Source organism: Chrysochloris asiatica, unplaced genomic scaffold, assembly GCF_000296735.1.
Source record: "Chrysochloris asiatica unplaced genomic scaffold, ChrAsi1.0 scaffold00154, whole genome shotgun sequence".
In the NCBI taxonomy this organism is placed as follows: Eukaryota; Metazoa; Chordata; class Mammalia; order Afrosoricida; family Chrysochloridae; genus Chrysochloris; species Chrysochloris asiatica.
In genome coordinates this window covers 6,076,385-6,099,517 of record NW_006408672.1, presented here as the reverse complement: position 1 = coordinate 6,099,517, position 23,133 = coordinate 6,076,385, and the positions used below count along the sequence as shown (strand labels likewise).

At 39.9% G+C, this 23,133-nt stretch overlaps 1 protein-coding gene and 1 pseudogene across 1 annotated transcript in view; both read right to left on the bottom strand.

The window, feature by feature from the left end:
- The window catches only part of DSCAM (Down syndrome cell adhesion molecule), an 888,132-nt gene that overhangs the window by 275,194 nt on the left and 589,805 nt on the right, over window positions 1-23,133 (bottom strand). The window lies entirely within an intron of this gene.
- On the bottom strand, window positions 13,318-16,570 carry LOC102812957 (annotated as a pseudogene).

The following is a 23,133-nucleotide window of genomic DNA, read 5'->3' as shown; positions in this document are numbered from 1 at the left end:
TATTTCATCCTCACTGGCTTTAGTGTGCATACATTTGAATGATAATGGTATTAACTGGTCTTTCTTGTAGGGGCGTGGATATTATCCTATCACAGACAGTGTTGTACCTCATGACTGATCTGGATATGTTCTTTTTAACACAACACCATTCCTCTTCAGGTTGTCATTCCAGGCATAGTAAACCATGTGGTTGTCAGATTCAGAATGGCCAATTCAAGTCCATTTTAGCTCACTAATGCCTAGGATATCGATATTTATGTGTTCCATTGTTAGAGACAGGTTAGAACTCCTGGGCCCTAGGCCTCTCCTACCCTGGCCTCATATCTACCCCTTTATACTAAGTCCTTTCCTGCTACACAGTGATCAAGAAAAGGACAAGACATCTCCAGTTCAACAACAATAGTAATGTTGAGAGGAGCAGGCTGGAGAGAGGCAGAAAAAAATCAGGACCCCCGGTAAAGAAAAGCAACTGCTTGCAAAGAAGAAGAACTTGGCAGACAGCACATAAAAATAGCATCTAGAGCTGACAACTGCAAAACGCACTCCAATTCCAAGAAGCCTGTACCCTTTACTAAAGATTAAATGAATATTCAACATACCACTCCTCCTAATCAATATGTATTAGCCTATTTTTAGAGGAGGAGACCCCCATACCCTTATAAACTAATGCTTCCCAATCCCACAGTATCTTCTCCACTTGAGACAGATCCACTTCTCTCTTTGAAGTGAAATTTCACTTTGAAAATTAAGAGCATCTGAGTGAAGGCTTGTTGTCTGTGTGTGATATTGAGAACTAGTGACTCAGTGCAACAAATTCTTTAGACCCCAACGAGCAAGAGGGACGAGGGAAGAAAGTGACAATCTTGTATATGTTCTAAATGAATTTTGTAGATAATATGAAAGTTGTAAGGAGTCTTGGTGTGGTACCTAAACTGGACTGCAAGGTTGACGGGATCATTGTAAGTCGAACTGACTCGACCAAGATTAACAACAAGAACATAATAGTTATAAGGTATATGATGCAACCCATAGACTTTTCAATAACTTCATGCATGTACAATTCAGATGATGAAAAAAGAAGATGAAAGAAGAATGATGTATTCGAACTGTTATGTTAGTGAAAAACACTATGCATACCATCGGTAGTCAGAAGATCTAAAATATTTATTCTTAGAGGAAATATAATCAGTATGCTCCACTGAAGCAAAGATGGCAAGACTTCAATTTACTTACTTTGGACATATCATCAAGAAAAAACAATCATTAGAAAAGAATATCATGTCTAGTCATGTAAGGGGTCAGTGAAAATGAGGGAAAAGCCTCCATGAGCTGAATAAACACAGTGGCTGCAACAATGGAGTCCAACAGACCAATGAGCTTGGAGGTGGTACAGGCCAGGGCATCCCATTCTGTTAGACACAAGGTCCCCATTAGGCTGAGCCATGTCCCTGGAACGAACAACATCCATTGTATCATCTGGACAATTGGATGCATAGGCAAATTAAAGGAAGAGGAGTAGTCTATGAAGTGCTAAATTATGCTAATTTGATAAAATAAAAGAATGGGGAGTGGTCTCACTTTTTAAAAGGCCTTGAACTGTGTTTTCAAAGATTTGTTTTTTGTTTTTATCATATACTAAGGGAAGGGTGTGGGTCCTGGTATGGATATGTAGGATAAGCACTGAGTCCTGGTGTGGTGCTGTGTGGTAATGCACCAGACTTCAAAGTCATTTGAACTGCAAGGTCCTGGCGGATGGTTCAAGCTCAACAGATACTCCTTGGAAACCCTATACAGGGTAGCTATGGGTCAGAACCAACTCAACAGCATTTAACAACAACAATAGCACACTATCCACAAGGTCATTGGTTCAAACCTACTATCTGTGCTTCAGAAACCATGTACAGGATCACTATGAGTCAAAAGTGGCTCAATGTTATTTAACAACAACAAGAGAAGGGTTTGTGTGTGTATGTGCACATATGCATGTGTATGTGTATGTACATGAGTGTACCTGTTTTAATTGTGACCATTACTGTGTACCTGTATGTATGTACACATGTGTTTGTGTATGCTTGTGATGGAGGCATAGGTAATTTCTGAGCCACTAATACTTTTGAATTCTTCTAACCTCATACTCCCATATTTTATATGAAAGCCAAAATCTAACAGAACTTTTTACAATGTTTACTTTAAAATACACAATTATGTATTTATTTACCATTTAAGACCTTCCATCTCAAAATGAAAATAATTAGAATTTCTCAGAATATCTCTTTTTAACCCTACTTTATAGATTTGTCTGAGGCAGGCTAAAGAGATGCAAAACAACACAAAGTATTTCCAGACAGAAAAAAAAATAATACAGATCACAGCTATACCTCACCTTGCAAAAGCCTCAGCTAGCTGGCATCTTTCACTCATAGTTCAAAATGGGATGGGGATTATCCTTACATACTGCAATGGAGTCTTCATGATACAAAAAGAGGGAGCTCTTGCCCCAGCTCCTGAAGGATAGCCAATAAGTAAACATATACACACATCTCAAACCATTGTTGTTGTTATGTGCCATGGAGTTGGTTCCGACTCATAGCGACCTTGTACAGGGTTTCCACAGCTGTAAATCTTTATGGGAGAAGAAAGTCTCATCTTTCTCCCGTGGAACAGCTTGTAGTTTAGAACTGCTGACCATGAGATCATCAGCCCGATTTGTAACCACTACACTACCAAAACTCCTTTCTCTAACAGTAGCCTTCTTTAGCCTTCTTTTTTTTTTTGGCTTGTAATGGGGGTTTATAAGCTCCGTATGAGCCAGAGAAGCATTTGTGACTATACATTCCATGTAACTGCTGGCCAGCAGCATTTCTTTGGTGTCTTCTGTTTATGTCAGTTGATAAATCTTAAAATGGAAGGAATGGAAAAGAGCAAAGATTCTTTACAAACAAAACAGTTAATCAGGAGATATTTTATGACCGAGCAGCTCTCAGGGGGTTTTTAGATTTCAGAAGCTTGTGAAGCGACATGTGTAACTGTCCCTCCCTGGGGAGAGGAGCAGACACTAATTGAGGTACTGATGGCTCCAAATGAAGCAGAAACCTGCTAGGAAGATTCAGCTGTAATGGGGAAAGAGCTGTGCCAAGCAGTGCATGCTGGGACATTAGTGGATTTCATTCACTGCTCGTTCATGCAAATATGAGTAGTTTTAAGCACAGAGGCTTGGTTCCATTACAGCATCCAGTCCTGAGCTAAAAAGGCAGGAAACTGATTTGCTGAAATAACAAGACCATTTCCTTTATAATTTAAATACCCAATTCTTTGTCTTTAAGAGTGACTGTTTACATTGTGTATTTGGCTGCCTATGGAGCTAGTCCCTGGAGTATGACAATCCATGCAGAGCTGACCTGTCCTGCGCCTCCCCAGCATCAGTCACAGATGGGATCTTTGTGATCCATAAATGTTTCACTGGCTGAATTTTCAGAATCAGATAGCCCGCCTTTTTTCCTAGTCCATTTCAGTCTGGAAGCTCCAATGAAATATTCTATGAACACACAAGTTTCCAATGACAGATGAATGGTGACTGTACTTGAAGGGCATTGGCTAGGAATTCTCCCACATGTTGTTGTTGTTAGGTGTCACTGAGCTCAGTACTGACCCATAGCAACCTTATGCACAGCAGAACACACACAGAAGGGGAGAATTCTATTGCTGAAACATCAATGTCCTCGTTTGACAAGTATATAGACTATAAAGGGATATCAAATAAAGTTTAATAGCATACCATGTAGTTTCCTGTGAAAACAATGGAATTATTCTATCTATCCAGTTGGGAGAAAATAGAAACAACAACACTGGGGAGTTTGACTTTGATATTTAGTATAAAACCATCATACCAGCCAGGTTCAGGCTTCTTTCTCAAAAATATTTCCATGCCTAAGGAGGAGGAGATACAACATACAACTTGTGCTCGAACTGTGTCTTTCTTTCTGAAATCCCTCCAGTTCTAAGAATAACCAGGAATCAGTTATCATCTAGCCAACCCCAACTTATCTTGTAATGGTTGAATTTTTTTTTCTTTTTGGAAGTAGATTGCCAGACCTTTCTTCTGATGTGACTCAGTGTACTGGAACCTCCAACCTTTTGGTTAGTTGTTGTTAAGTGCCATTGAGTTGGTTCTGATTCATAGCAACCCTGTATAGGGTTCCCAAGGAGCAGCTGGCAAGTTTGAACAGTTGACCTTGCGGTTCAGTGCTTACCCTAGAGCACCACACCAGACAGTAAAATGGACTTGACTACATTGTAAGAATAAGTACTCTCAATGCACCTATATAAGTAGTACTTCCACTGTGTGTGTGTGAATTTGTGTGTTAACACCAAAGAGGGGCATAAACTGGAATGTCCTTACCTGAGTGGGTGTGGCTAGAAACTGGGGCAGGAGGAAGGTAAAGCTGGAACCACTGACACAGCCTGGGAGGAAACAGAGGCATTGCTGACTGGGGTGGTCTAGAATAGGGTTTCTCAGTTTGAATCTGCTTCAGAACCATCTGGAAAAGCCAAATCACCAAACCCAGTGTTCAGAGTCTATCCTGACTCATAACAACCCATATAGGACAGCTCAGCACAGTTTCTCAGAGACTGTTAAGATTTAAGGGAGAAGACAGCCTCATTTTTTTCCTGCCGAGTGGCTGGTAAGTCCACACTGCATACCTTGCGGCTAGCAGCCCAATGCATAATCCACTATGCCACCAAGCAGGGTGTGCTAAAAAGCAGATGGCTGGGCCTCACCCTAGTGTGTCAGATTTGCTCCTCTAGGGAAGCACCTGAGACTTTGTGAGTCTGACAACTTCAAGGAGACACTGAGGCTGCTGGTATCAGGATCACAGGTTGAGAGACACTAGCCCAGAAGTGTTACTGACTTCAGTACCAAACAGGTCTCCTGGGCCCTCTTGATGCAGCTATTGGGATTCACTTTATAAAAAAACACACAAATGTATGTTGCTGTTTTTCAATACCATCCAGCTGGTTCCGACTCGCAGCAACACTGTATAAGGTTTCCAAAGAGAAGCTGGTGGGTTTGAACTGCTGACTTTGTGGTTCAGTCTACTACTGATCCTACAGCACCACATTTTTTTTTTTTTAAATAATTTATTAGTATTGTTATGAAAGGATTCTTGGTGTGGCACTGTAGCATCAGTACTAGACTGTGTACCATAAAACTGACAGTTCAAACCCAGTAGCTGCTCCCCGGAAACCCTATTCAGTGTCGCTATGAATCAAGGACACTTAACAACAACAGCAACAACACTGTTATTAAAGAATCCATAATGGCACAATGAAGTCCTGGTATCATGCTGTGGGATAATGACGAGTGCAAAGTCAGTTTGAACTACAAAGTTGCTGGTTCAAGCTCACCAGCTGCTCCTTGGAAACGCTATACAGGGTCATTATGGGTCAGAACCAACTAGATGGCACCTAACAATAACAGTTGCACAGTAGGTAAGCATGTGACTGCTAATCCAAAGGTTGATGGTCAAACAGAACTGCTCTTTGGGAGAAAGGACTGGCCAGCAATTGCCATCAAAATGCCAGCCAAGAAAACCTAATGGGAGCGGTTCCACTCTTCCACATAGGATTACTTATGTGTTAGAATCAACTGGGCGGCATCTTATAACAACACTATTTTCAGTAATGTGTGTAGCAAACATCCTTAACCTTCACTTTTCTCTTTAAGGTGTGCTAAAATTGTTTAAGAGACATTTAGGTGAACATGTTGACGTCAAGAAAGAAATTGTGTGCATGGTACTCAAGCCAGAAATCATACTGGGAAAACCTGGTCCATGTAACTAGTTGACAATTCAAGAATTCTGTATGGAAATAACCAAGCAAACAAATTTGAAAAATAAAATTGGAAAACAGAAACTGTAATATATAAGAAAGGATTAGCACAGAGTTTATGGACATTAAGAAAAAATTGAGCATCTCAGAAAAAAAAAAACATAAAAAAAAAACAGTAAAAAGGGTAAATGGAAGACATTTTCAAAGAATATACATTATAATAATGAAGTATAAAGATATTGCTTTTGTTAATACATGTAATTTTCATTTTCTCCTACGATGATAGAAGATACAGGGAGTGTCTACTTTGGTAGGGGCAGAGATGATGAGAGTCATTCCTGACAAAAATGCCAGCTGACAGAGTCTTGTGGGAAGCCAGCTTGTCCACATGTAACAAAATCCTACATGAGCACATCCCTTGAATCTGTGATTCCATATCTGATAATATCTCTTAAGAAATCAATTAGCAGTATGTACATATTTTATTTATAAGGATGCTTCTGCATTAGACACAATATAAATGTTCATGTTTATTTAAATATGTAATTGCGTATCCATAAAATGAAATCTTAGACAGTCATTCACAGAAAGCCCTGTGCTAATGAAATATTCATTTTAAAAGGCTGATATGGTAGGAACATACTTTGTTCTGAAAAATTATTTTCTTTTGGGAAAACAAAATAAAACAAAACAAGACAAAATGTAAGTTCAATGGTTTTAGTTTTGGGATGTTATTAAAATACCCCTTACAATGAAAACCTGGAAGAAAATACATCAGAATTGTCTTTACGCCCTGCCTGAAGACTCATTCAGAAGCTAAATTGTTGGGCTCAATTGTGCTGCGATTCTATTGTAGCAAATGGCAATACACCACATGAGGTTTTTAGCTGGATGTCTACAGTTACCTATTGTTTTCACAGATGGTGCACCTTTTTTTTCCAGGCACTCATATAGGTACACATCCTGATATTCTTATGTGAGCAATGGTGAGATCTTCATCCAGTCGGAAAAGTCAAGAAAGAAAACAAAAGTTTCTCTCCATCTTACCTGTGACAAAGTCCTCAGTATGGTGAAATCATCCAGAAAGACTTCCTTAGTTAATTCTCTATGTGGCTGAGTCAACCTAACTCATAGCAACCCTCTGCACAATTGAATGAGATACTACCTGGTCCTATGCTACCCCTATAATCAGTTGTACATCAGACTACTTTTGGGATTACAAATTATTTTCACTTGTCGATCACCAGGCCTTTCTTCCTAGTGTGTTTTAGTTTGGAAGCTCTACCGAAATGTGTTCAGCACCATAACATCATGCAAGGCTCTACTGACGGATGAGTAGTGGTTACACATGAGGTACATGGCCTGGGCCTTCCACTTTCTATCACTAATACCACCAATGTCCCCAATGACTATTTTCTAGACGGAGTCCAATTACACCTCAAAAGGACATGAACAGAAAGTTCCCTTGGGTCACACTGTCACCAATATGACAATGTAAGTCAGAAAGTAAGTCAGAAAGGCAGTTGGAAAGTTTCCCATTTGTCCCCCTAACTCCCTCCTTGCCTACTTTCCACCCTGTCTTAGTTACTCAGTGCTGCTATAACAGAAATACAAGTGGATGGGTTTAACAAACATAGAAATTGATTGTCTGGTAGTTTCAGAGGCTAGAAATTCATGTTCAGGGTACTAGTTCTAGGGGAAGCTTTCTCTCTCTGTAGGCTCTGGAGGAAGGTCCTTGTCTATGCTGTGCTTCTATTCCTGGGCGACCATCATGTATCTTGACATCTCTCTTCCTCCATCTTTGCCTGCTTCTTTCTCCCTAATCAGCTTGGTTTACATAACCTCCCTATATCTCAAAAGAGATTGACTCAAGCTACACCCTACATTAATCCTGTCTCATGAACAGGACAGACAGCGACAATCCATACCCAAATGGGATCCTGACCCCATTGTTGTTAAGTGCCATCAAATCAGTTCCCACTCACAGTGATCTTGTATAGGGTTTCTAAGGAATAGCTGGTGAACTGGAACCACTGACCTTGTAGTTCAAAGGACTTTGCAGTTCAGTGTATTAACCCACAGTGCCATGCCAGGAGTCCAACCATAGGTATTGTTGTTGTTGTTATGTGCCGTGGAGTAGGTTCCGACTCATAGCGACCCTGTACAGGATTCCAAGGTTGTAAATCTTTATGGGAGCAGAAAGCCTTATCTTTCTCCTGCGGACCAGCTGGTAGTTTCAAACTGCTGACCTGGCGGTTCACAGCCCGATTCGTAACCACTATGCTACCAGAGATCCTTAACCATAGGTATAGAGGTTAGGATTTTCAATACATATTTTGGGTGGACACATTCAATCCATAATTAACCCTCAGAGTAAAAATAAAAAAGAAATACAATCAAATTGACCCTCTAGAAAAATCTAGGAATTTGGCCAGTGAGAGAAACATCTTTCTGCCTTCAACTAAAGATAAACAGCCCCTAAAGATAAGGTCACATTTATTGCAATTGGGGAGAGGGGGGCTCTGAACATAAGGAAGCAGAGAGCTAAATAAGGAGGCACTATTTGGGGAACTAGCAATCAGAATTAATAGTAGATGCAAGGTTCTGTGGCTTAGAGAGCCTGTCTGCAGCCACTTGGACAATGGATGATTTTCCCCTGGTCTCTTTCTTCCAGGATGTGCAGCACTGGTTGCTATGGCAACGCAGTGCACCTGCTCAGGCTTCATCAAGGAGACTGTGACAGGAGGTTGTTAAGAGAGACTTGGGGGAGACTGAGAGGGTATCTGAGGATACAGCCAACTCTAGCCTTGTCTAGGAGGGAAACAGGCTTTGGAAAAATGTTAAGGGGAAAATGAAACAACACACTCTTGCTTTTTCGTCTCTCCTCTGTAGTGGATATGTCTGTAGGTCCTGAGCCCTTATGCCTGCCCTTCATCATCTGCTCTCCAGTCTGCTGTTTATTTGCTTCTTGCTCTTTTTGTTGTGGTAAAACATATACAAACTGAATTGTAAAATTTAAGATAGTAAAAACGACAAATTCCTTTTTACTATCTTAAAGTTTACAATTCAATGTTGTCAATTACATTCACGAAGCTGGGCAATCATCATCACTATTTGTTTCCAAACTTTTTCCTCACTCAAGACATAGACTGTGCCAATGAAATAATAAGTAAGTCCCCATTCCTTCCTCCCTCAGGTGCTTGTAACCACTTGCCCGCTCTTTGTCTCTATACATTCCCTATTCTAGATACTTCATGTATGTGGGAGCATACAAGATTTGTTCTTGTGTGTCTCACTTGGTTCACTCAGAACAATGTTTTCAAGGTTTATCCATGCTGTGACATGCATGAGAAATTTACATCATTCTACGGCTGAATACTATTCCATTGTATGGATAAACCACATTGCGTGTATTCATTCATTAATTGATGGACACTTGGGTTGTGTCCAGGTTTCAGCTATTGTGAAAATGATATATACACCTGTTGGTTGGAGTCCCTGTTGGAGGATGATGTGAGTGTGTATATACCTAAGAGTAGAATTGCTGGGTCATATGGGAAATCTGTGCTTAATGTTTTTGAAGAATCTCCAGATGTTTTTCCAAAGGGAGTGCACCATTTACATTCACATCAGTGATGGTCTCTTGTCCACTCTAACCCTTAAGCAAAACTACCTGTTTGTAAGAGCTCCAGAGCAAGCCCTGACTGTGTCCTGTACCAGGTCTCCTGTGTCTGCAAGTCTGCCGGGCATTTCCAATTGGATAGTATGCCACCATCTCACATTCAATATGGGTAAAGTGAAATATGCAACTTTCCCCACAAGTCCTCATCCTATATCTAGTCTGTGTTCCAGACTCTAAGTATGGGTGGATTCCAGGTCCTCATACCCAGTCAGTATCCTAGTACTTTTTGGTCAACATTCATGGTATCTTTCAAATCAGACTTATTCTTTTGAGTCCCGCAAACATCACCTTAGTTCAGGCTTTATTTGTGATATCTGTGGTGGACTGACTTTTGCATCAATGTTCTTCCTGCCTGCCAATTTTCTTTATTTCCACACTCCAATCCATTCTAAACCCATTCCAGGTTCAGTTTCCTAAAGTGCCACTTCTTATGATACCCTCTCGCTGGCAATTTACCATGGCTGTCCACAATCTTCAGATTAAGCTTAATTCCCATGGCTTAAAATTGAAGACATTTTATCTTTCTTGCCATGACCTATGCTTCCAGTGACCAACTGACTATTCCCTTAACCAAACATTCTATTTCTACATTTGAACACACTTTGTATGTTCTTCCACCTTACCCAATGGGAACATATAATTATTTTTCCAAGTATGGCTGGTACCTGTTTTGTGTTCCTGAATATCATCTCCATTTCTACAACAACTCTTTGAATTTCATTTGTTCATAAATGTTCAGCTCATACACCGTCACCTCCCTAAAGACTTTGTAGATCTCATCTCTCTACAGTGACCTCACTTCTCTGAAAACCCACAACAATGTATGGGCATTATGGATATTTCATGTATCAATCTTTTGCTTTGGGGAATTACTTTTTTAAAAATGCATTTATTACAAAATAATTATACATATACAAATAGTTACAAACATTGTGTTGAGTCCCCAAGTATCCTACACCCAATTTCCTTCAACAGTGACATTTTATTTTGATTTTTAAAAATTAATTGAGATATTTAATATACAGTGTAAACCATAATTTCATCTGAATCTAAATGTATGCACATGTTTCCAATGAGTTATCTATCAGTTATCACAAACAACAACAATGATCTTAGAGCTAGATTACAAAAATGTATCACTGGGATTTAATTCTAACAACTTCATTTGCTCTTAAGAGAATATCATCCATTTTCAATCGATGTCACAGATTACAAAAGAGCAGGGAGGGAGTGGGAACAAAGAGCAGATCAGAGTGGTAAACACAGAAGCCAGCACACAAGTGATGGACAGAAATACAGCTCTCCAGGAAATCCAAATCAGATCCATTATTATAGCTAAAGACAAGGAAAAGCCTATGGCTTCTTAAAAATGACTTTTCTGCAACATCTTATCAGACTTAAAAGGATAACAGTGACTACATTTTCAGATCATTTTGACGGTAAATAGGCAACTCTTTCCATTAAGGATTCAGCATAGAGTTAGCATAGTCTGGAAGCTCATTGGATTTACAAATACAGTGTATTTTACAAAAATTCAACATTATAAAATACTGCATAAGACCATTAATATAAAAGCTTTAGAAAAGATACCCATACTAAAAGGAAAAAAAAAATTTTTTTTTTACCAGGGTTGGGAGGGAGGGGATGGTAGAGTAAAGGGTAGGAGGCAGGCACATCATAGTTTGGGTGTTGGGGAGGGCAATACAAAAGAAGGGGGTGATGGAAGTACAAGGTAGAAAGGGGAACACTTAGGAAGGATTGCATGGGATAAATGGGATAGAGGTAAATAATGATGTATGCTCAACCTTGAAACAACAGGGCTCTGTGATTAAGGGATGGAGGCATAGTCTGAATGTGTAAAAGAGGAGAAATAGTGTTCAGATGTTTGACTGTCTAATGAATATTGATTTCCTGTGCCTACTATTATAAAATAGACACTTGAGTGGGATAGAAAGGAATATCAGGAAACATGAATATACAGAAAGCTTGTAAGCCTGTCTTCAGCCTAGAAGTGATTGGAATACCTAAAAGGGGTTTTAGAACTTGCCCAACAAAATAGGCTTCTTGCAGAGCCTGTGTAGTATGTAGGACCTTAGGTGGAATCCTGAGCTCCATCCAGAACTTTCTCTGATGGCACATTCCCACTTGAAAGGACAAGCAGACTAGCCTGGAACAGCTAGTAGAACAGAAGATACACCTTGAAAGAAAGACCAGCAGGGAAAATCCAAAACAAAAGCAGCAGTCTGATTGGCTACTACATGAACAAGCAAGTTGTTCACCAGGGAGCCATGAAAGCAAGCAATCAATCAAAACAAGCAATCAAGTCTCTTCATGACAAACCCCCCTCCAAGACTGAAACTAAAAGGAAACACATGAGCAGGCATGTAAGCTTGCTGGTGACCAAGTTGGTCTGCTGGTGAGTGGAAGAGGGGGGAAGGCAGCAATGAAGAAATGGGCTGAGTTTGACCATGTTCCAAAGACCTCTGTTGACCTTGAGATGAGAAAGAGACGAGGAAAGGCTGGTTGGTCCAAAGTATGGTAAGACCTGGGGACACTTGAGCCCATGGAAAAAGACATAGCCATGGAGGGCTAGAGCTGAAAGTAAAGCATCCAGCTGATACGAAGTGAGGGGAGACGCACAAGACCACCCAAACTTGCAGATGGTACCCGTTTGACGTAGCTTAGATGACTAGATGATCAGAACTCGACTAGAGGAAGATTTTTAAAAAATTAAAAATTGATAAAGGAAACAAGTGTAAATCGCTACAATTTTATGAACTCAACCTATGCATGTATTAGCTCAAAATACCAACTGAGAGGAAAGGAATCTTCACATCAAGGATCAATCTTATCCTCTCTGAACACAGGATTGATATGGTCAGGCAACTTAGACATTGGCTACCTAAAATGGGGGTGGAGTGGGGGGAGATGACTATAAAAGCAGGAAGTGGCTGTCTTACCAATTTTCAAGAGGGAGTTCAGTTTTGGGGGTGGTGGTGCAGGAAAAGGTAGAGTCTCCATTGAATAGTTTAAATCTTGTCTAAACAGGTCTGGTGAAAGGCGATGGGGATAAGATTCTTATGATTCAACAGTGAGTTATTGTGATCATGACTAATTGTGACTGTCACAACTGTAAAGGTAGAAGTTTTATAATGTAAAGGGGGGAGTAGTTGATCTTACATTCCAGAAACAGAGGACCCAAGGATCATAAAGGAAGAAGAGCATGAGTGGAATGTGGGACCTGATCCAGAGAAACAGCGACACCAGAGATGGAGGCAGGGATGATTAGCACGGACAAAGAGAAAGCTGTTGAGGACTATAGACTCATGGAAAGGGGAAGGCTGTGTGCTGGTGGCCAGGAGGCAGACTTGCAGAATGTGTTCTTTGGTTGTTTAAATGATTATATATTCTTGAGTGTTTTTGTGTACATCCAAAAACAAAACAAGGAACAAGCAAACACTGTTGAATGGTGATGCACGGAAGGGATTATAACCATTGCAATGAATATTATAGGATGAGTGTAAAACTGATATTCTCCCAAGTAACCTGTCACTCAACACACAATAAAAAGTTAAAAAAAAAAAAAATCAACATCATAAACAGCAGGCACCTCCCACCCCACCACCGCCCCACTGGGTGGAGACCAGGCTCTGCAGAGTGAGCAGTGATGGGGCCCTCTGCTTTGGAGTGAGACTCAAGAGTGATGGCAATCTGTCTGCACCATGTCTTGCCTGCCTTGCACACACAGACCTGCCCGCTCTTATAGGCCAGCAGAGTCTGCCTGGCCCTCACCTGGGCTGGACTAGTTATATGGATTCAGCCCAGGTCTTCAATTCCTTCATGTCGTCATCTAACTCTTCCTTCTTGGTTGATTTTGATAGAAGAACTAGAGAAATTGTTGGTAGAGGAACAGCCTCGGGGCCACTGATTTACAGCAATTCTTGTCTATTTCCTCCTGTTCTAGTTCTTCTAATTCCATCGTGAGCTCACCCTCATCAAACTCTTGTCCAAACCCTAAAGGTTTGGGTAAAGCTGTTGAGCTCTCCACTGCAAGTTCCTGCTGACCAGCAATGTCCTGCACTAACTCATCAACTTTATCGATGTCCATGTTATCGTGAACAGCCTTCACGGCCTTGGGGGCATAGCCCATGTTTTTGAGCACCTTGGTACTGTTGTTGGCATTCTCTAGGACTTCCTGCTTGAACTCAATGGTTGATAGCACGCCACTGATCTGTGCCAGCTAGTTCTCATCCCACCTCTTGTGCTTGAGTGTCTGGAGGGCCGCATGATTGTTTTTGGTGTCTTGCTTCTTAGTCATGGTCAGCTCCTCCTCAATCTTCTCATCTAGAAACTCCTGCTTCTTGCTTAGCATCTCTTCATGTTCTGCAGGAGCTGGATGACTGCTTGATGGGTAGGTCGGCCTGCCCTTGTCCACTTTACCCCTCTGGACCCAAACAGCTTCTCAAATAGTGATATAGTTGCTGCTCGGCTCCAGTGATTTCTCCTGGCCCCACTGGTCTCTACTGCCAGAGGCCTCTCCACCACCTCCACTGTGCAGCTGGGCCTGGATGCACCATCTCACACAGGGCCCCTCTCCTGGCTTTGCCGGTGTCCCAATGGTGACATTTCATATATTATTATTGTTAAGTGGCATTGAGTCAGTTCTGGCTCATAGGGACCCTGTATAGGATTTCCAAGGAGTGGCTCATGGGTTTGAACCACCAATCTTGTGGTTAGCCATCCAGTGCTTTTCCCACAGCACCACATCATTTGGGTTTCATACCAAATACAAATAATTGGTTTTGGTGGTAGTTGTTATTTGCCACCCAGTCCATCAGTGTCAGTGTTATTAATTCTATGGCCTTGTCACTACTATCTTCTGTGTTGATTCAAGTCATGTCATCTATGGATGGCCCTTTGATCTCCCAGAAAGGCCTGCTTACAGAAACGATTGATGGCTATACTTCTCATTAAGTAATCGGTCTTGTGTGTTTTGTTGATCTGAGGACAAACAGTCTATGCACAAAAACAGTTCAGAGCTGAGGAGAAGGGTCATGGTACTTTTACCAGGGGATGACATGATGCTCTTTAAAACTTTTTTTTTTTTTCATGGTAATAAGACAGTTATAAATTTTATATGTTTTTAAAAAGGACATGCTTAACATTTTCTGACATTACTTCAGATGAAGTACAAAATCTCCCTAAATGTAGTATTCTACTCTAAAAGTTAAGTGGTCGAGTTAAGGAGCAAATGATTATCACAGTTTATCATTTCCACCATAGAGTAGAGATCAATAAATAAAATATACTGCTATTTAAACATCTAATTAGAAATTAATATGAACAATTAAAACATTAGAAGGTAGGAATACTGCCATTAGAATTAAGAGTATTTTCAATGTTTATGTTATTCATACTTCCAAATAGACAGTAATGCAGTTTTTCTGTTTTGATACAATCTCACTTTAAACTCTGTGCCCAGATTACATATACTCTACAATATATACATATACTCTAGAAAATTAATCATGATTGGTTAAATTTATCTTAGTTTAATAACATTAGTAAAAAATCAAGATAATCACAGATACGGAACCAAACAGAAAAAGAGTTATTTGAACAATAGGTAAAAGAATAAATCCAAGAAAAAGCAAACTTGCAATGCTTTATAAGAAACAGAATAAATACCATGTAATGTGCATATTAAGGACCTGTGGTGCCGTGGGTTAAGTGTTGGGCTGCTAACCACAAGGTTGACAGTTCAAACCCACTAGCCTCTACAGGAGAAAGACGAGGCCATCTGCTCCATAAAGATTTCATCTTGGAAACCCTGAGCATTAATCGTTCTCCTCTGTCCTACAGAGTTACTGTGTCTTACAGGAGCTCTGGTAGCGTAGTGGTTACGAATCGGGCTGCGAACCTTAAGGTCAGCGGTTCGAAACTACCAGCCGCTCCGCGGGAGAAAGATGAGGCTTTCTACTCCCGTAAGGATTTACACCCTCGGAAACCCTGTTACAGGGTCGCTATGGGTCGGAACCGACTCGACGGCACTTAACAACAACAACAACAACACAGGATTACTATGAGTCAGAATCATTTCAACGATAGTGGGCTGGCAATGCTGATGTTAATATTCTAACCAAGGCAACAACAATCCCTTTTTCTACATTTGTAAGAATCTGGCTTTAATATACAGTGCTGAGCAGGCACTTGAGTGATAGTATAAAATTATAGTGGATAGAGAAGGTGGAAATTGCCAGCTACAAATTAATATCAATAACCAAAATCTGTACTTTTGGTCACACTACTGGACAGGGTATGAGTATTTAAGAAACAATAAAAAAACCCAAACACCTAACTGCCTTAACTTTTAAAACCTAAATTTACTATTATGAAGACTGCTTTAAGTAGACAGTTTCTGCAAGTTACCTATATTCAGGAAAGTTGTCTCATCTGGCACTTTATCAACTGGTACGTCTAAACACCACAATGCAAATCTTGACCACACTAAACCACCAAATGACTTAACAACAGAAATGGTTATAAAACAACTTGGGAAGAGGGGGTTAATATTTTCCCGGAAATGTCAGAATGCTACTTTTTTTTGGAAGAAATGCCTTTGTGTGTACTTAAGGTGAGTCTTCAGATGAGATCAACCTGGATTAAACAGTTGTTGTTGTTTTTAGATGCCATAGAGTTGGTAGTGACTCATAGCAACCTTACGTACAAGAGAACGAAACAGCAATCTCACAGGCATTGCTAGGCTTCATCCCATTGCTGCTGCCACTGTGCCAATCTATCTCATTGGGGGCTCTTCCTCTTTTTCACTGACCCTCCAATTTACCAAGCATGAGGTCCTTCTCCAGGGACTGTTCCCTTTCAACAATAAGATTAAAAATACGCTGTTTATCAGGGTGGTGAAACCAATTAACAAAGCCTTCAATTCATTGCCACGTTCCCACTCTTCTGGATAAAAACAGCCTTCACTGTATAATTATATCATGGGAAAGAAAGCAAGGCAAGTAACTTGTTAATAGGTTACCTTGCATAGTACTTCATGGTACCAAGAGAATGTACAGACATGATTTCAATTAATAAAACACCTCAAGGAGGACTGAGAAAAATGAGATATGAGAGTTTTGTTTGTACTTCTGTAAAGCTTCTTGAGAGAAGGTAATAGCTCTTGGCATTACTGTGCTGTGAACACTTTTCTAGAAACTTCTGTGACAGTGTGACCATATTGGGAAGCTACATTAATGATGGTCATCTATTGCTAGTTCTCTTCATTACCTCAAGTTGCTCTAATAGAAATACCACAAGTGGGCAACTTCCTTAACAAACGGAAATTTATTTTCTCAAAGTTTAGGGGGCTAGATGTCTGAATCCAGGGTACTGGCTCTAGGGGAAGGCTTGCTCTGTAGGTTCTGGAGGAAGGTCCTTATGTCTTCTGTCCATCAGCTCCTGGGAGGTTTTCATGTGTGCTGCCATCTCTCTTCCCTTGTCTCTCCTTTGCTTGCCTGTTTATCCTCTTTTATATCTCAGAATAGAGTAATTTAGGACACACCCCAAACTAATCTTGTCTTATTAACATAATAAAGAAACTCCATTCCCAAATGGGATGTCAACCACATGCATAGAGTTTTTACAATGCATATTTTTGTGGGGACCCAATTCAATCCATATTACTATTCACAAGCATTCTACATTTGCTTTGGATCTTGTTATAAATACTGATTAACTTTCTGGATGTCAGAAATGAGGATGCCACTTTGAATGTAAAAGGAGTCCCAATAGTATCCCAAAGGCAAATCCATCCCATTCATTTCTCCTAAAACCTAACAAAGTTACATGACACATAAAATAATCACAATGGCAGATAGGAAGAGACAGAGCAATAAGTCTTGAAAAAATCCCAATCATTCTAGCATTTTGTGGTGAATTTTTAGGATGCCATCCTTAATGGGAAGTGGAAATTTTTGAGACAACTACTGTTGGATTTGTTCATGAACAATGAGAATTTATATCAATCATTCTAGCAATCTATCCTGTCTCTGAATAGTCTAGGTTGCTTTTTGCTTGGTTTCTATCATTCCCACACTGGGGGCATATGTGAGGGGGATTGAAAAACTCATGGAAAAACTTGCATTATCTTTAATTAAAAATTTCCAAGAGCTTTTTGAAGCCTCTGCATACCCGTGTGTGAGGTTTCAGCTGCATGTTGTGATGTTAAGGAATTTAGATCCCTTTTTATAAAAAAACTTTTAGAGGGTTTGATATTTTTCTGGAAATTTCAGAATCCTACTTTTTTTTTCTTTTTTTTGGAAGAAATGCCTTTGTGTATACTTAAGGTGGATCTTCAGATGAGATCATCCTGGATTACACAGTTGTTGTTTTTAGATGCCATAGAGTTGGTACTGACTCATAGCGACCTTACATACAAGAGAACAAAACAGCAATTTCACAGGCATTGCTAGGCTTGAGCCCATTGCTGCTGCCACTGTGCCAAGCTATCTCATTGGGGGGGTCTTCCTCTTTTTCACTGACTCTCCAATTTACCAAGCATGATGTCCTTCCCTAGGGATTGTTCCCTTTTGACAATCTGTTTGAAATATGAGAGACTATCTGACCATGCTGGCTTCTAATGAACATTCTGGCTGCATTTCTTATAACACAGATTTTTTTTTTTTTTTCTTTTGATGGTCCATGGTACTTTTAATATTCTTCAACACTGTAACTTACATGCATCAATTCTTCTATGGTCTTCCTTATCCACTGTCCAACTTTCAAATGAATAATGAGGTTATTGAAAATACCATGGCTTGGGTCATGTGTACCTTAGTCCTCAAGCAGACATCTTTGCTCCTGAACACTTTAGTAAAAGAGATCTTCTGCAGTAGATTTACCTGATGCAATATGCCATCTGATTTCTAACCTTTTATGCTCTGATTCCTCACAAACCTGCCCTTTCCCCTACCTCCAAGTCAACATCATTCTTTCTACTAAACCTATCTACCAGGCCCTCTTTTTGGTGATGTTTTTCCTCTTGTGTGGTTTTAGAGTGAAATGAAGGCCCATTTGGAACTGCCATTCACTGTCTCAGATCCTACAGTTATTGTGACCTTTCTTTGCAGAGGTGCTGATCGTTGGACTTAGAAGATAAAATGACTGAGGATCAAAGGCAGCCTCCATGTGGATTTGCTCAGGGCCCATATGGGAAATATCTGTGTCAATACAAAAATACATACACAAAGCATCTCAAACACCTGCTTGATCAAAGGCAGCCTCCATGGAGTATATGAATACTACCCTGATGAGGCTCAGGGACTCCATACCCCATTAATCCTTCATGGATGTGACCATATACAGGTTATACATGTAAACACCATGGACTTGTCCTGGCTTGATCTGCTATAGCCATGCATTTAAGACAGACTCTCTAGATTGATGAATAAGGAATGAATTCCCATGCCTAATACACATTCAGGACCATGGTGATTCAATGTTTGATTTCTTGCCTTCCCTGCAGGAGACGGGGTTCAATTTCCAGCCAGTGCCTCTCATGCACAGACATCATCCATCAGTAGAGAATTCAATGTTGCTATGAAGCTGAATAAGTTTCAACGAAGCTTCCAGACTAAGATGGATTAAGCAGAAAGGCCTAGTAATCTACTTCCAAAAACCAGTCAATGAAAATTCTATGGAACACAACATTCTGTTGTGTATGAAGTTTCCAAGAAATGGGAATCAACTGAACAACGGCTAAGAACAACAACAAATATATGTAGATCAGTGTGACAGGCTATAATTAACTCACATCTAATAGAACTTTAGAGTCCTGGTGTAGCATTGTGGGTTAATACACTGGACTGCAAAGTCATTTGAACTGCAATGTTGGCAGTTCAATCTCACCAGCTGCTCCTCAGAAATCCTATACAGGGTCGCTATGTGTTGGAAGCAACTCTACCGCACACAACAACAACAATAATAGAAAATTATTATGAAACCAGAACACTAGCTGGGAGCTGCCTCTCCCCAACTAAGAACCCTCTTAGGAAACCCTTCATCAGTAAAATTTGGGAGCTTGATTGGGTCCATCCAGCATTTGCTCTGATTTTATTTGGTATTTAAGACTTTTCGAGGAAGGATTCCAGTGAGACTTTTCATATTTACATTGTTCAGGAATAGGTAGGAGATCAAGCAATCCATAGAACAGATGAGTATTCATTTTACTTAAAGTAATGCAAAGGCTCTACCATTCATCTGTCAGCTTGTAGTACTGTGAGGCTTGCATGTTGTTGTGATGCCAGAAGCTATGCTACCAGTATTTTAATACCAGCAGGGTCACGCATGGTGGACAAGATTCAGCAGAGCTTCCAGACTAAGACAGACCAAGAAGGAGAGACAGAGTACTTGTGAATGTGTGTTGTTGTTATTGTTGCTAGGTGCTATTGAGTTGGTACTGACTCATAGTAACCCTACGCACAACAGAACAAATTACTGCCCAATCTTGCGACAACCTCACTATCATTGCTACATTTGAGCCCATTGCTGTTGCCATTGTACCAGTCCATCTTCTTGAGGGTCTTCCTCTTTTTCTCCAACCCTTCACTTTACCAAATAAGATATCCTTCTCTAGGGTTTGGTCTCTTCTAATAATATGTCCACGAAGAAAACTAAAGTTCATTAAAAAGAAAGGAAAGAAAGAAAAGATCAATATGGATGTCAGAAGATACTTCTGCACAAATTGATGAAAAATAAATGGAAGATATAAAGAGTAGAAAATTTCAAAGAGCAGCCCAAGAAGACAAAGTCAAATATTATAATGAAATGTGCAAGGACCTGGGGTTACAAAATCAAAATGAAAGAACAGGCTAAAATCCACACTGGTTGACCAATGACCATTTTATTTTTGATACAGTGACAGGTTTGAATCTTCAGTTCTTTCAGCTTGATAAATTTAAACCGTGACTGGCAATAGTGAAAGGTTCTATTGTTGAAATACTGAATGATGCAGAAAGCATCAAAAGAAGATGAAAGGAATACAGATTGTCACTGTATCAAAAATAAAATGGTCATTAGTCAACCATTTCAAGAGTTTGCACATAATAAAAAATGATGGTACTGAAGGATGAAGTTCAAGCTGCATTGCAGGTATTGGCAAAAAACAAGACTCTAGGAGTTGATAGAATATAAATTGAAATATTTCATCAAATTGATAAAGCACTGTAGGCACACTGTCATGTATGCCAAGAAATTGGGAAGAAAGCTACCTGGCCAAGCAATTGGAAGAGATCCATACTGGTGCCCATTGTAAAGAAATGTGACCCAAAGGAATGCAGAAATCATGAAACAGTATCATTAATATGATATTCAACTAGAATTTTTCTGAATAGTACACCTTTTGCAACAGTACATTAATAGGGAAATTCAAGCTAGATTCAAAAATGGAACTGGAATGAGGGATATAATTGCCGATGTCAGACAGATCTTTGCTGAAAGAAAAAGAGTATCAGTAAGATGTTTACTGAGCTTTACTGACTACAGCAAAGGCTGATGACTATATGGATTATGACAATCTACAGATAACACTGCATATTAATGGGTATTTCAGAACCCTGCTTTGTACTTATAAGGGACTTGCATATAGATCAAGAAGCAGAAAACAAGGGGATTAGGTTAGATATCAGGAAAAGTGTGTGCTAGGGTTGTATCTTTTCACCACACTCATTCAATCTGTATACTAAACCAACAATCTGAGAAGGTGGATTATATGAAGAAAAATGTGGCATCAGAATTGGAGGAATACTCAGTAACAGCCTGCGGTATTCAGATGATACAACCTTACTTGTTGAAAGTGAAGAGGACTTAAAATACTTACTGATGAAGATCTAAGATTACAGCTTTCAGAATGGACTGCTCAATATAAAGAAATGGACTAATAAATAACATCATGATAAATGGAGAAAAGATGGATGTCTCAACGATTTAATTTTGCTTGGATCTACAATCAATACTCATAGAAGCAGCAACCAAGAAATCAAATGGCATATTGCATTAGACAAATCTGCTGCAAAAGAGCTCTTAAATATGTTCAAGAGCAAAGATATGAGTTGGAGGATGAAGGTGTACCTAAAGACCATAGAACTATGCATTTGAATTATAGTGTTACAGAAGAATATAAAAAAATACTATGGATTTCCAGAAAAACAAACAACTTTGTGTTGGAAGAAGTAAAGCCAGACTGTTCCTTAGAAGTCCAAATGGTGAAACTTTGTTTCTCATACTATGGATATGCTACCAAAGGGCCAGTCACTGACAGCCAAGCAGAGGCAGTGACCCAGTGCTAGAAGCCACAGAACTGCACGTCTGGAGGGAGAGGTGTGACCGATTTTTCATCTTTCACTTTTCATTTTTCACATTATCTTTCCTCTTCACTCCGATTGCCTCCTAGCCCAGACACCTTCAGGCAGGTAGGAACAAACCCCCAAAAGGGTGCAGCATTGCACCCACATTTTCCTGATGGCACAAAGAGGAAACCCACAGGCTGCTTCTTATGATGTCTGATTATGGGACCCAGCCCCAAAGTTGACCTGGGCAAGACCCTTTATCCCTGCCTGCACAGCCAAGGCCAGTGGACAGTGTCAATCACAATTTTAATTTTGTTTATGATTGGTGGTTTCTGTCTCTGCTTTTATATTGTTTCTGTCTTTGGTCCTTTTGGCCTCACTCTTCTCCCAGGGGTTGGAGCTTTCTCCCCCTACCTTACCCAAGATGAGACAGCAACTGTGCCCATACAGCCAAGCTACAAGCATATCCTGTAATACCCCATCATCTGGACAAGAGCAAAAATCAGCTACTAGGCATTACACGTGAAAAGGGAAGGCTGTCTCCAGATCATATTTACCAGGAGATGCTCAGCAAGCTGAGATGATTAATAATAAAATATCAGAAATGGACAATACACTGAAAGGGCAAAGGAGTAGAATGGAAGAGATGGAAGGCAGAACCATTGAGCTGGAAGACAAATCTCTCAATACTGCTAAGATAGAAGAGTAAGCAGAAAAAATTATTTAAAAATCTGAAGAGAGTTTAAGATTCATGCTGGATAACATGAAGAGGAATAACTTAAGAATTACTAGCATTCCAGAACAGGAAGGATCACATAAGTCTACAGAATAGATAGTTGAAGAGCTTCTGGAAGAAAATTTTCCTAACATCTTGAAGCACAAGAAGATAAACATTCAAGAAGCTGGACGAACCTCAGGAAGGATAGAACTCAAAATAAAATCACCGAGACATATCATAATCAAGCTCTCCAAAATCAAAAACAAGGAGAGAATCCTAAAAGCAGACTAAGACAGACAAAGAAAGAGAGACAGACTACTTGTGAATGTTTGTTACCTAAAAGAAAAGAGAAGTGTTACCTAAAAAGACAAGCAAATCAGATTAAGCTCAAACTATGCAGGCAAGAAGGCAATGAGGAGATATATAAACAACCTTAAAAGAAAAAAACTGCCGACCAAGAATCGTCTATCTATCTATCCAGCAAAACTGTCAATCAAATATGATGGCCCAATCAAAATATTCCAGGATAAACAGAAGCTAAGAGATTTCATTTTTAG